At 42.3% G+C, this 12,761-nt stretch overlaps 1 protein-coding gene across 3 annotated transcripts in view; it reads left to right on the plus strand.

Moving 5' to 3' along the window:
- Positions 1-12,761, plus strand: part of PLEKHM3 (pleckstrin homology domain containing M3) — a 164,205-nt gene that overhangs the window by 78,333 nt on the left and 73,111 nt on the right. The window lies entirely within an intron of this gene.

The following is a 12,761-nucleotide window of genomic DNA, read 5'->3' on the forward strand; positions in this document are numbered from 1 at the left end:
TCTCTGAGGTCCACTCTCTGTTTGAGCCAAACACAATGAAAATAATATCTCAGCGTAACTGGAGCTTTAAACCCGTGGATCAAGTTCCCACGACGGTGAAGACTTCTCTTTCCGATAACTTAACTTGAGATAATAATCATGGGAGTGGCTTCATTGATCACTTGTGTTTTGCATTTTCCCCAGTTTCAGCTCCTATTATCATCAGTAAAAATAAGCATGTTTGAAATAGTTCATAACTGAAAAACATTTTTTCAATGGAAAATAAGTAGGTGGTTATCCAAATCTTGTTTTCCAGACAGAAACACACTTGATAAATGACACAGTCTAGAGCTTGTATTAAGATGCATCAAAAACAAAAAACAAAAAACAAGCAAAAGAGGAAAAGGCCCAAGATTCTTCCTTTTCATGTTACCGTTGGCACAGGCTGCTCTTCCATAGCTTGGTGATTTCAGAGTTTATGGAACACACAAGTCCATACCAGGCTCAGATCCTCAACATAAAACTGAAGTTAAAATGTGCCTGCTCTCATCAAATTCCTTCTTTATGGTTAGGTTTTACTGGCATTTAAATTCTCACCCTTGACATATATCAACTAGCTTATACTTGAAATAATTATTGATGGTGTTCATGAAATAATTGTTGATGTGTTCATAAGTCCCTAAACATACCTTTTAATTTTTTTTTTGTTTTAATAGAAATTTAAAAACATACATTAGTCATAGTTTTCGGAGGCAAGCCTATGTGAATAAGAACTTTTGGAAAGTGGTATCATTTGCTGTTTGAAATCCGATTAAGAGCCAAAGAAACTGACAAAACCCCAGGCATCTGAAGGAAACATTTTAAAAAGAATTAAATGTAGATAGTAAAGGATACATAATATCTAGACAAACTCTCATAAAATAATAATGAAAAGGCAGCTGCCATAAAGTGAAATACTTCTCAGTGGTAGTCATTCTATTACTTAGTGGTTTTTCAGAAAGCACTAGAAGGTGGTCAGGATTTATTCTTATTAAGTCTAGGCAAATCTTAATTTTAAAATATCAGGGCTTTCCCTGAAAGGCAATAAAATCATATGTCTCAAACTAATTCACCAACTAAACTAGATATAAGATTTTTAACATTCAAAGTATGTTTGTTCTATTATTTTCAGTACCTTTTGGCTTTGCTTAGAGCTGCTTTTTCTTATACTTGTATTTTTCAGTGATACTAAAATCTACACATGGGAATCATGTTAGATACCTTTCTAATATAATGTTTTGCTTTGGTTAAATATGCTGAATCAGGGCACACATTTAGGAATTACATAGGAGATCCTCTCTTCATATGGATGACTAAGAATACCTGTGCTGTTCCAGCAGTTTGGTGGTTTGCCACCATGTACTGCGCCTTATGGCCAGACCACCAGGACAGGAATGGAGTTCTGGAAGGAAGGCATTCCTAGGGCTGTGAGAATGGAAATCGTAGTCTTTTTTTCCTTTTCTTTCCTGAACTTATTCCTGACCGTTATGTAGAGTAGTGCCTGGCACAAGGTGGGTGTTCAGTAAGTACTGAATGGGTGGGTAGAAGGCGGGATGGGTGATGGGTGGATGTCTGTTACAGGTCACTTTAGACCACTGAGCAATAGCTGGTAGCCCAGTTTTGAGGAAGGAGTAATCTTCAAATTCTTCTTTTTCTTTCTTCTCTGTGTCACTTAGCACAGTGTTTGACCCATCTAAAACCTTCGAAAATTGTTAAATGAATGAACAAATGAACTAAAGAAAAACTCAAATCAGCCAAAAAATTTAGTTGGTTTTGTTTCTGGGATAAGTCTCCAGTCTTTCTTTTTCACTTCCAGCACACCACCCTGGTTCAGCCTCAGGATTATCCTTCTAACTGTTCTTCTCACCTGGGTTTCTTTCCTCTCCAGTTCAACCTTCACATCAAACCAGTTATTAAAGCACAAGTGTGGAATTGGAAGATCTGCCCCAATCTAATCCAGTGTATTATTCCACTCTCTCAAATATCATGCGCTTCAGACACAAACAATTATTTATCTCTTCCCTCAATGCATTCTGTTGTGGGAGTGAAATGGGTTTCACAACCGAAGGGCTTAACAGTAATGCTTGTCTATCATAAGCACTTAGTACCTACTATTATTATTAATACTGCTTTCTTATCCTAGACTGTTCTTATCTTTACAAAGCTTTAAAAGGTTCCACTTAAAAGCCACCCCTATGCTCTGTGTATTGGAATCAGTCCCCTGCTCCTGCTCCTCACTGTCAGAAGAGTGAGCAAGAGGAAGTGGGTTGGAGAGCCAGCTGTGCACAGGGCCTGCGGTTGCCGGGTATGCAGTGCACACTTACTATGCATTTGTTGTATGAAAACAGGTGGAGCAGGGGGCTCCCTAAGAGCAAAGAATGAGAGGATGCTTCCTACAGAGCCCTAGAGGAAGCACATTGATTTTTTTTTGTTTTGGATGTCATTTTAGTTTCTCTATATTTATATGCTGTTAAAATAATGTTCGGGGTTACCACACTCTCCAACTTGCCACAGAGAAAAGTACACTGGTAGCAAGCAGTACTCATAGATTTTTAGGCTAGAAATCTTTTTGATTTATTTAGAAAGATGACTATTTAGTGAAATATGTTTAAGAGATTTTCTCGGACATCCATACTTCTTGCAGCTGGGTCGTATTTTATATTAATTCTGCCGCCTTCGGTGTCTATAAAAATAACCATAACTACAAAGGGGACCCATTGCCCACCTCATATGCTAAAATTCCTGTCACTAGAAGCCATATCTTACCTGTCTTTCACTTTTCTATGGAATCTGACTTTTTGAAAACAAAATCAGCCAACAGTACCTTTAGCAATGATAAGCTTACTTAAAAGCAACACGGAAGGTTCCCTTTGTTGTACCTGGGGCTACAGCATCAAGAGGGGAGTTTAAACAGTGAGAAGTTCTTGCTGGGTACCACTAACATTCTTCTCCTCGATAGAAGTTAATAGAAGGAGGAACTGATGGGCAATGGGGGGCGAAAAAGAGCAGGAGAATCCAGTTCTTATCTTGTCCTAAAAGGCCTGCTCACCCTGCCTGATTTGTACCTACATATAAGAGTTGCCATTAATCTCCAGCAAGTAGGCCCAGCATGCTGAAGACCTGTCAGCGCCATATAAACAGAATAAAGCAAACTGTTAATGTTGCTGTCGTGAGAAAACTGGAAACAGACTGATTAATCGTACTGACATTCAGCCGCCAGGGAGCCAACTTTGGCCGTCACCTTATTAGGGAAGTCACAGTTGGCTTTTAGGCCGGTCATTATGATGACCGTACAGTTTTTAGCCTTACTGTTTTTGTTATTGTGGTTAAATGAATGCCTTGTTCTTGAACCCACACTGCAAGTCTTGACTGGTGGGGGTGATTCGTTTAGAAAAAGTCAGCGTCTTCCATGAAGTCGGAAATGTTTATAGTGCTGACAGTTCACCCGTACTGAGGACTCCCAGATGGCGACCCTCTGGATTGGTTCGAGGCCTAGTTAACTTTTCATGAGAAGGATTATTTACAGTATCCACATGTGAAGGTGCGTGCAGTACTCTGTGGAAGATCTTCGAGCTGTCAGGACACATCCGGATCAGCAACCATTAGGGAAGTCGTCGGGGGGACCTCCTAGGAGCTGGGAAGGGTCTCAGCCCTACGTGTCCCGCTGAACACAGGAACGGTGGGATGCGTGTGTAAATCAGGGTCAGATCTGGCCCCCAGACATGTTTTGTTTGGCCTTTCAGGGATGGCCCGCATTAGGCTTTCAAGTTGCGAAACAGTGGCTAACCTTTAAATAACTAGGGAGGTTTCATGCTCACACAAAATGAAGCTCTCTGGTTTCTCTTAAGAAATGAGAAGCTCTGAGGACACAGGGCTTGCAGCAGCCAGCCTTAGATACCAGACCCTCCGCTTTGCCATCGTCTCCCCCCACCCTGTTGTCTCCTCACACCCACTGGCATCTGATGTGGAATCCATCGCTGCTCTGCTTTTCTTAGCCCAGCCCACCACTTATTTATGATGGTACCTGGGCCCATGTGATTTTATCAATTAAAAAGTACTTTCCCATAAACATATTACTTGTTCTTTACAACAGCCCTTTTAGATAGGTAAGACAGGTGATGCTTAGACAGAACTGTGACTCTGAGATGCTACGTCAGCTGCCTGAGGTGACAAAGTTGGTGAGCAGCAGAGTCCACACTTGGAACCAGGTTTGTGATGCTCAAATTCCTGCCTCTTTCCCTGGTGCATTTGCTGGAGGTGGCGGTAATGTCTAGAGGTTTCTAGACTCTTAAAAGGAAGGAATCGCTTTTATTTCTCCTGAAGCCTTGATTGAAGTCATCTAGGAGGCTGTGAAGGAAGGTGGGGAGGTGGCAGACAGTGGTGTCCCTGGAGTGGGAAGGAGGGATCGCTGCACAGGCACTCCTGTGCTCACCACCAGCGCCCGCCTTGCAGAGCACGGCGTGACAGTCATCTTAGTGCTGAGTGCATTTTCCTCTAGATCTGTGTTTACCAGACCTTTCCAGTTCATAGACCTGCACATGTAGAGGTAGCTATAGGGTTGTCTTATACATGTCTTCAGCTAAAACAAACAAACATTACCACCTGTTTCTCAACCATCATTTTGTAAAAGAACATAGTAATGCTTTGAGAAAAAAAAAAACAGGCAAACAGTGTCAGAAATCAAACAGCTTTTTAAAGTGAAAGAGATTTAAAATTCATTCTACTATTCTTTTTTTCTCCTTTTGTCTTGGATTGCTAAAAACATCACCGGACCAGCACCAGCTGTTTGGACTAGCTTTTCAGAAATCCTCATTTGAGTCGTATTTTCTCTTCTGAGGGCTGACGTGAAATCATCCAGCCCAAAGAAAGACATTGTAGATTAAATTAGTGGATGCCTGAGTGTTTCTCATTCTCTATCATTAAAACATAATTTGGGGACTTGGGTGCCTGGTGCATCCAAAGTTTCTATCATAATATAAATTTAAAACTAGTTCCTCAGGGGAGGGTAGAGCTCAAGTGGTAGAGCACATACTTAGCACACATGAGGTCCTGGGTTCAATCCCCAGTACCTCCTCCAACAACAGATAAATAAGTAAACCTAATTACTTCCCCCCACCAAAAAAAAATAATAATAATAAAATTAAAACTAGTTTCTCTCCAACACTAGTTGCAGCCAGTTGGCAGTCACTTAGGACACAGTTGTGGTGGTTCTTGGGGAACATATAAATCCTGCTTGTTTGTCAAGTTTACTCCTTGACTTAGACCATTCTGGACAATTTAACGGTGTGACCTGGGAGTCTCTAGACAATACCAAACGTGATTCTTCTACCTTCTAAGTCACCTTTTCCTGTCTTTGGTCTTACATTTTATTTGAAATCATAATTCTATCCAGAATCAGTTCTCACTGAAATATCCAGTTTACTGAGTAGTGAGAAATTTCTATCATAAAACAAACATTTTTATTAACATTATCCTAGTGAGTACCAGAAAAAAGTGACTGTGTGTGTATGTGCCCTGTCAGACTCTCTTTGCCTCCTCTTCCTTCAAGCAAAATTTAGCAGCTTGCTCAGCTCTTAGAACAGTCCCCATAAATGTCACCTGATTCAGGATTCCCTTCCCGCTTGTTACCCCAGGGAAAGCTCTGTCTGTTCAGTGAGTTCATTGGAGAGGAGGCTAAGTCCAAAGGTTGAAATGTCCTGTGGTTGTCCACTAGCATCTCAAACCTAATCTGTCCAAAACTGGGCTAGTGTCCCCTCCCCAACTCCTGCGCTGCAGACTCCTCCGCCTGCCTTAACGGCACCTCCATCCATCCCGCTGTTCAAGCCAGACACCTTTCTCCTACATTTCGCGCCCAGCCCATCAGCCAATCTTGTCAGCTTCACCTTCAAAATAGATCCACTCGTCACCACTTTTCCCTGCCACCACCTGGGTCCAAGCCCAGATGACAGTCTTGCCCCTGGATTATTGCATATGCAATCTCCCCCTTCAGTCTGTTCCTAAGACTACAGCTAGAGTTTAACATGTAGATGAGATGATGTCACCCTTTCTAATAGCTTCACCTCTCACTTTAAGTAAAAGCCAAGGACATATATGACTGGTTCCCCGTCGCCTCTCTGCCCTCCCCTCCCACTACTCTCCCTCTCATTTACTCTGTTCCGGTCACATCGGCCTCGTTTTGAGCACACCAAGCAAGGGCCTGTGTGAGTTTCTACTCCTGTTTTCCTTTTCTCCAGATAACTGCATAGCTTGCTTCCATACCTCCCTTGAGTCTTTATGCAACTGTCACATTTGTGAGGCACCCTTGACCACTTTATTTAAAATTGTAGCTAATGCCCCCCCCGCACTTCTTCTTTTCTTTCTCTGCTTATTACCATATAACATGATGTTTTAGTTCGTCTGTCTCCCTCTCTTGTGCCATCGTGTATGGATATGGAGGTTGTGCTCTGCCAGCCCGTGCAGCCATGTGCACTGGCCCTGCTCTCCCCACTGGGTGGGTGTAAGCTACAGGGTCATGGCTTTGTATCTGTTTTGCTCACTGCCATATCCTCAGGGCTGCCTAGGACCATACCTGACATATAGTGGGGGCCTCTAAATATTTGCTGAACAAATTAATTAAATGAATAAAGTACTGCTAGCAATATTCCACCTACTTAATTTGGTCAAACTTTTTTTCATAGTACAAAAAATACTGTTCGTCATAGAAAGCAAAAATAAGAAAGTCACCCATTATCTTACACTTTGGTGCATATCCTTCCAGACTTTTTCCTCTGCAGATTATTTCTTCCCCATAATAATGGTCTTATACTATATGTTTAACCCAATCATTTCACGTAGTATATTGTGAACATCTTTTTATGCCAGTTTGTTTAAAGCATCATGAATCAGTGAGCGAAAATGGTGTTTTGATGTGTGAGCAAACGAACAACATACCATTGATCTTAAAAGAAGTAAATGAGGATGTTATTTAGTGTCCCTGACAAAAGATTGCATGAGCTAATGATAAATGAGCTAGGAGAGGTCATTTCATAGCAACACCTCCTTTTCTCCCCCCACCTCCCAATGAGTCAGATGTGTTACGTAGAGGGATTATCTGTTACAGAGAGAAAAAAAATTGCACACTGTTGTGAGTCAAATACACTTAATTTAGGAGGCTAACTTATTGAGAGCATATCTCCTCAGGCAGTCTAGGTCTTAAAACACAATCCACACAGACTGGACTTGCTGTGCCTCAGAACTGCATATGAGGAATATCTTATAACCCAAGTCTGAGACCGAAATGTGCAATTGATTATTGCAAAGTCTGGTTATTGAAATTTAGAAAAATAAGCCCATTTTAGCCACAGTAATATCACTAAGTCAGTCTCACTTAAGACGACAAGTATTATTCACACTTCAAGTGTGTGGATGACACTGTAAGCTCAGTAAATGAACGGACCTCTTTGCGTTTGCTGAAAGACCTAATATTAGCCTGGCTTTACAGCTAGTTTTCAAGTTAGCTAATTAAAAGTGTCATTAGCTGTGGTTGAGGCTTTGGTCTCCCCAGATTAGCTGCATAAATCTATCAGGACTCAGAAACTACTTAAACACAGGATGTTATTTTGATAGTTTTTGAGAGCAACTGTCCTCAGTCTACTTCCAAGAATTCTTTTTCCCTTAGATGACTTCCAGAACTAAGGTTTTCACGTCATCTAACCTCCTGGTAGCCTCTATCTCTTCCTTCATTATATCCAGAGATCTCCTTCAGCAAATTTTGTGTGTGTGTGTGTGTATAAAAAATATGCTGATATTAACACTCTAAAATGGAACTACAGGCTATCTGCAAAAGACAATGTCATTCAAAACTAACTAGATGAATAAACTTTGAAAAAGGGGCTCTGGCAAGTTATATATTAATTTTACTACAATGTACATGTACATAGCTTTTTATTACTGAGAAATTCTTCAGAAAGATAAAAAATGATCTTATTCTGAGAGTAAATGAGATATACAAATTATCTAAAATCATTTTCTAAAAGACAACAGAAAAATAAAACTCATTGCAGGAAAAGTGTTATATTCTTGGAACCATTAAATACTGTAAGAATTTGAGCTCGAACCTGTAATAACTGTGATATAATCTGTCACTTTTATAATTAGACCCCAGGATAATCACAACTCAAATTACTTCCCAAGTATTTCTACTCCAGGCTTTAGATTGTTGCTAAGAAACTTAAGCACAGTTTCTGAGTGAGCGGGTAAAAGACACTCTTACTTCCCATACTCATCTGCCAAGATATAATATCTGATGCAATCTTGCCACTTTTTCAGCCAATGAGATTAGCAAAATGAGGTATCTAGTGAAATGATTGAAGCTTGTTTCCTCCACATGGGTTGCTATCAAAATATCTGCCTTTGATTTAAAATTGTTTTTCCATTAGCTGGGAGCATGTCTGGACATATGAGTCCTGTCCACATCCAGTCTAATGTAACTATTTCAGGGAGAGTTTGCAGCTCATATCAAGAACAACAAATTGCATCTCATGTTCAGAGTGCTTTCTGCTGATTTCAGTGTGGGTGCATGTGCCCTCTGAAGGAAGGATGCTGAGGCCTTTCAACTTGGTACAAATTACCTACCCCAGAGCACATATGCTTGGAAAACACAGTAATACTACATGAATAAATAGTTTTCCTTTTAAATTATTCCTTATGCATTTCTACCCATATTCCTCCTTTAGGCCCTTATGATTTAGATTCAAAATTGGAGGTTTTCCTTGGGTATTATCTTTTTAATTTCCTCTCTCTGTGTGTGTGTGTGTGTGTGTGTGTGTGTGTGTACGTGTGAAAGAGAGACAGACAGACACATGAGGAGGGAGGGAGATGGGTCTTTACAATCTATCTATTACATGTGCTGAGATATTTTCATTACAGACTTTTTTCATTTGAATCATTGGGTTTTTAAATGCCAGTTATGCAACTCAAAGAAAAGAGCTTCAGGGAAATGGCAATGTTACCAAATCTATCAAATCCTGCAAAGGGTGTGCCTGCTTCAAGGCCTCACTTAGTCGCTTTTCTCTCATGAACATCAGGGCTTGTTGGGAACTGAGTTGAAGTCCTCAGAAATTAGGCAGGTTAAATGAGTCTTGATGTATTTGACTCAGTGTCCTGGTACAGACAGGGAGAAGGCTCCCCTCCTGTTTTGTGTAGAGTACTACCTTCGATTTCATAGGCCATTATTTCTGCATTTTTAACCCCAAGTACTAGCTATATAATATAAGGACTCTTAATCACATATGACCTTTTTCCCTTTTCGTTTTCATCCTTTCTCACCTTTCTCATTGGAGCAATGTGTAAATGAAGCCTAAGTTACCTTCTCGGCATGTCTGGAAATTCTAAAGATGGTAAAATAGAAAATGTTGGCACTAGAAAGGACTGTGCCATTTGGTTTTCCTGATCCTTTAGCAGGTTTCTTCATTGTTCTCTGGTTTCGGAGAACTTGACAGTGCTGCCTGCCAGGGATGCGGTTTCCCTTGATGATGAGTGAAGGGTGGAGTTGACTCTCCTTATCACGGTCGGTCGTCCTCTGGCTCTGGTGTCAGGGCCGACTGGATGATGTTGCGTCGGCATGAGCAGGGCTGTCCTCGAGGCTAGGCTGCTGGCGAAGGGCTGTCAGCCCTGATGATTAATAGGCCTGCGGTGCAGTGAGGTCACTTAATGCACAGAAAACCCTAAACACAGCAGCCTCATTGGAAACAAAAGGCAGCACTCTCCTGCTGCAAAGATGCTGTTTACCTAAGGATTGCTCAGTCAGACAGCCGTCAGTCAGTTTGCAGTTTTCCATCCCTAATATGTTGAAGTTTGGAAGGAACTTTGAAGAAATTAGTAAATTACCTTGTATATTAACATTTTAGTTGAAACTTGAAGCATTTCAGTTAAGAAAATACAGGGGTAAACAACAAGGGCCTACTGTACAGCACAAGGAACTATGTTCAATACCTTGTAATAGCCTATAATGATAAAGAATATGAAAAGGAATATATATACATGTATATATATACACAACTGAATCACTGTGCTGTACACTAGAAATTAACACAACATTATAAATCGATTGTACTTCAATCTTTTTAAAAAAGAGAAAAATAAAAAGAAAATACAGGGTGTGTGTGTTTGTGTGTGTGCACACCCTCACACGTGCAAAGGTGTTTTAAAGAGCTTCCAGCAGGGTCTCATCCCATTTCCTTGAGACCTTTCCAGGGCCAGGCTCTGTCCATTTTCCCTACCTGTGTATCTGCAGCTTCTGCTTCTGTACTTGCATCTTTACTTTAGCATATAAATATGCCCAAGTATCTCCCATCTTTAAGAAACAAATTCCTTTCTTAGTCTTGCGTCCTACTGGAGCTATGGCCCAATCTCTCTCCTTTAAAGGTGGCTCCCTAAGGAATAAGTCTCGGCCCTTCACCCATCTGCAGTCTGGCCTCCCTCATCCTCCCAGAAACCGTTCTGTCCCAGGTCACTAAAGAATTCCCCTTTGCCAAATCCAGCCAGCACTTTTCAGTCCTTGTGAGAGCCTTCCCCATATTATCTGACCTCTCCTCTGCCTCTGATGCCATTGACCCCCTTCATCTTTCCTGAAATTCTCTCCTTCCTTGGCTTCCTTGATGCTGGCTCTTCTGCTTTTTCTCCTCAGACGGCTCCTTCCCAGCCTTCTTCCTGCAGCCGTTCCTTCAACAGTACTGTTTTGCCACCGTCCAGTCTTTTCTGTGTCTCTCTCTGGCTATCCTGGGCTGTTCCTCGTTTTCCCGTCTTCACCTGTAGGCACCCAGATCTCCTCCCAGGACCCGTGGATGACTCTGCCTGGATTTTGCACGGTTCCAGTCCTCTCTCCCCAAAGATGACTCCTCTTCCTTATTCCCTGTGTCAGTAGTTGGAGCTGCCGTTTACTCCTGGCCCTCGCTGGACAGCCATGAGCAGTGCCTTGCTCCTTCCCAGCCTCCCCGTCCCGTCAGTCACCCTGATGTGTGGCTTGTGCTGCAGAAGTCTCTCTGTGGTCAACGCCTTCTCTCCAACCCCAGGGCAGCTATTGCAATTCTGTTCCGGTTTCCACCATTTCTCACCTAATTTACCTCCAGAATTATCCATCCTTTCAGTCTCCTCCCCCTGCCCACTTCTGATGTCAATGATCTTTGAACGTCACAAATGTAACTGTCATTCTCTTGCTTGAGGCATGTCTGTGGCCTCATCTCTTTGAGGGTACATTTCTCTCTAGGCATCCAGGCGGGTCTGGTTATGTTCTGATTTTCCAGGCTCACACTCTGCGGTTCCCCTCCGCAGCACTCACACATACACGGCACCTTCAGCCCCATAAGAGCCTTTCCCTTGAAAGAGTCCTGCTTGTCCTGGCCGCTCTGCTCTGACCCACACTGCTCCGTCTACCTGGAATACCCACTCTTCCATTCCTTCAGATGCGTTCTGACCTGTTGGTTCTCTGAGCCTTTCCTGAGCAGGTGTCCCGCAGGCAGGCCCCCCAACCCCCACACAGCTGTCTTAGGTCTCAGCGTTCCATGTGGGAGCTGGAACGGTTTGCCTGTCTATCTCACTTGCCTGTATATGTTAGAAAAAACCATGTCTTCTCCAAATTTCCTGTCTCATATGTGCCCAGCATCTACTGACTGCAAAGAAATGTGTGTTGATTTTAGATTCTGACTGTAGGTTCTTAACCACATGAAAAGTCATCGAGGTCACAAGGATGGACTTCATTTGCATTAAATTCCTGGGAGATATGGTGATCACGAGTTGTGTTTTCTGACCAAAAAATGCAAATAATTATCCATTCTTTACTAAATACATGAATAGTAAAGTTGTAAAAGTAATGCTGCCGTGACTCTCAAGGGGTATCCAGCTTTGCCTCCCAGACACCCGCGACTCCCCGAGCAGTCCCTGCTGAGGCGAAAGACCATCTCTGCGTCCCCTGCAGAGCCCAGCCCATCCTCTCCTCGTCAGATCCGCCTGCGGCAGCTTCATGCTACCCAGGCACACCTTGGGCTGTCGGTTCTCCACAACCCCTTGCACAACGCAGAGTTTCAGGGGCGCTGACCCCTGGAAGTCCCTGCTCGTTCCGTCCGTTTCCTAAAGAGCTCCTGCCAGACAGGCCACCTTGTACACATAAGCCACAGTGCGGGAAGCCCTTGGCGTCCCCCGATGGGAAGCTGCCCGTGCTTTTCTGGGCTGGACTTCTATGTCATTAGTTACCCTGCACTTCCGCTGTGGATATTCAGATAAAGACAAGTACCGTATAACAGCACCTATATGTGGGATCTAAAAAATACGACAAACTAGTGACTATAACAAAAAAGAAGCAGACTTGCAGATACAGAGAACAAACTAGTGGCTTCGGGATTAGGGGTACAATCCATTGGGTGTAAGACAGGTTCGAGGATGTATTGTACAACACAGGGAATATAGCCAATAATTTGCGATCACTATAAATGGAGTATAATCTTTAAAAATTGTATAAAAATTTAAAAATATTCTAAAAAATAAAACTAAAAAATTCAGAGAATGTCTCGGCAATTCAGTCTACCTTGGAGATGTTAGCAATGAGAAAGAGGAACGAACTGACAGCGGTTATCTGGGCTTGCCTTTGAAACCCTTGCCTCCTCTAAGCAGAAGAGCGAGTGCCTCCCTTCCTCTAACTGCAACAGACCTTTTTCGTCTTTTATTTACATTAAAAAGCATCACTATAAGAGACACATTTTAATGCCTCT

Source organism: Vicugna pacos, chromosome 5, assembly GCF_048564905.1.
Source record: "Vicugna pacos chromosome 5, VicPac4, whole genome shotgun sequence".
Classification (NCBI taxonomy): domain Eukaryota; kingdom Metazoa; phylum Chordata; class Mammalia; order Artiodactyla; family Camelidae; genus Vicugna; species Vicugna pacos.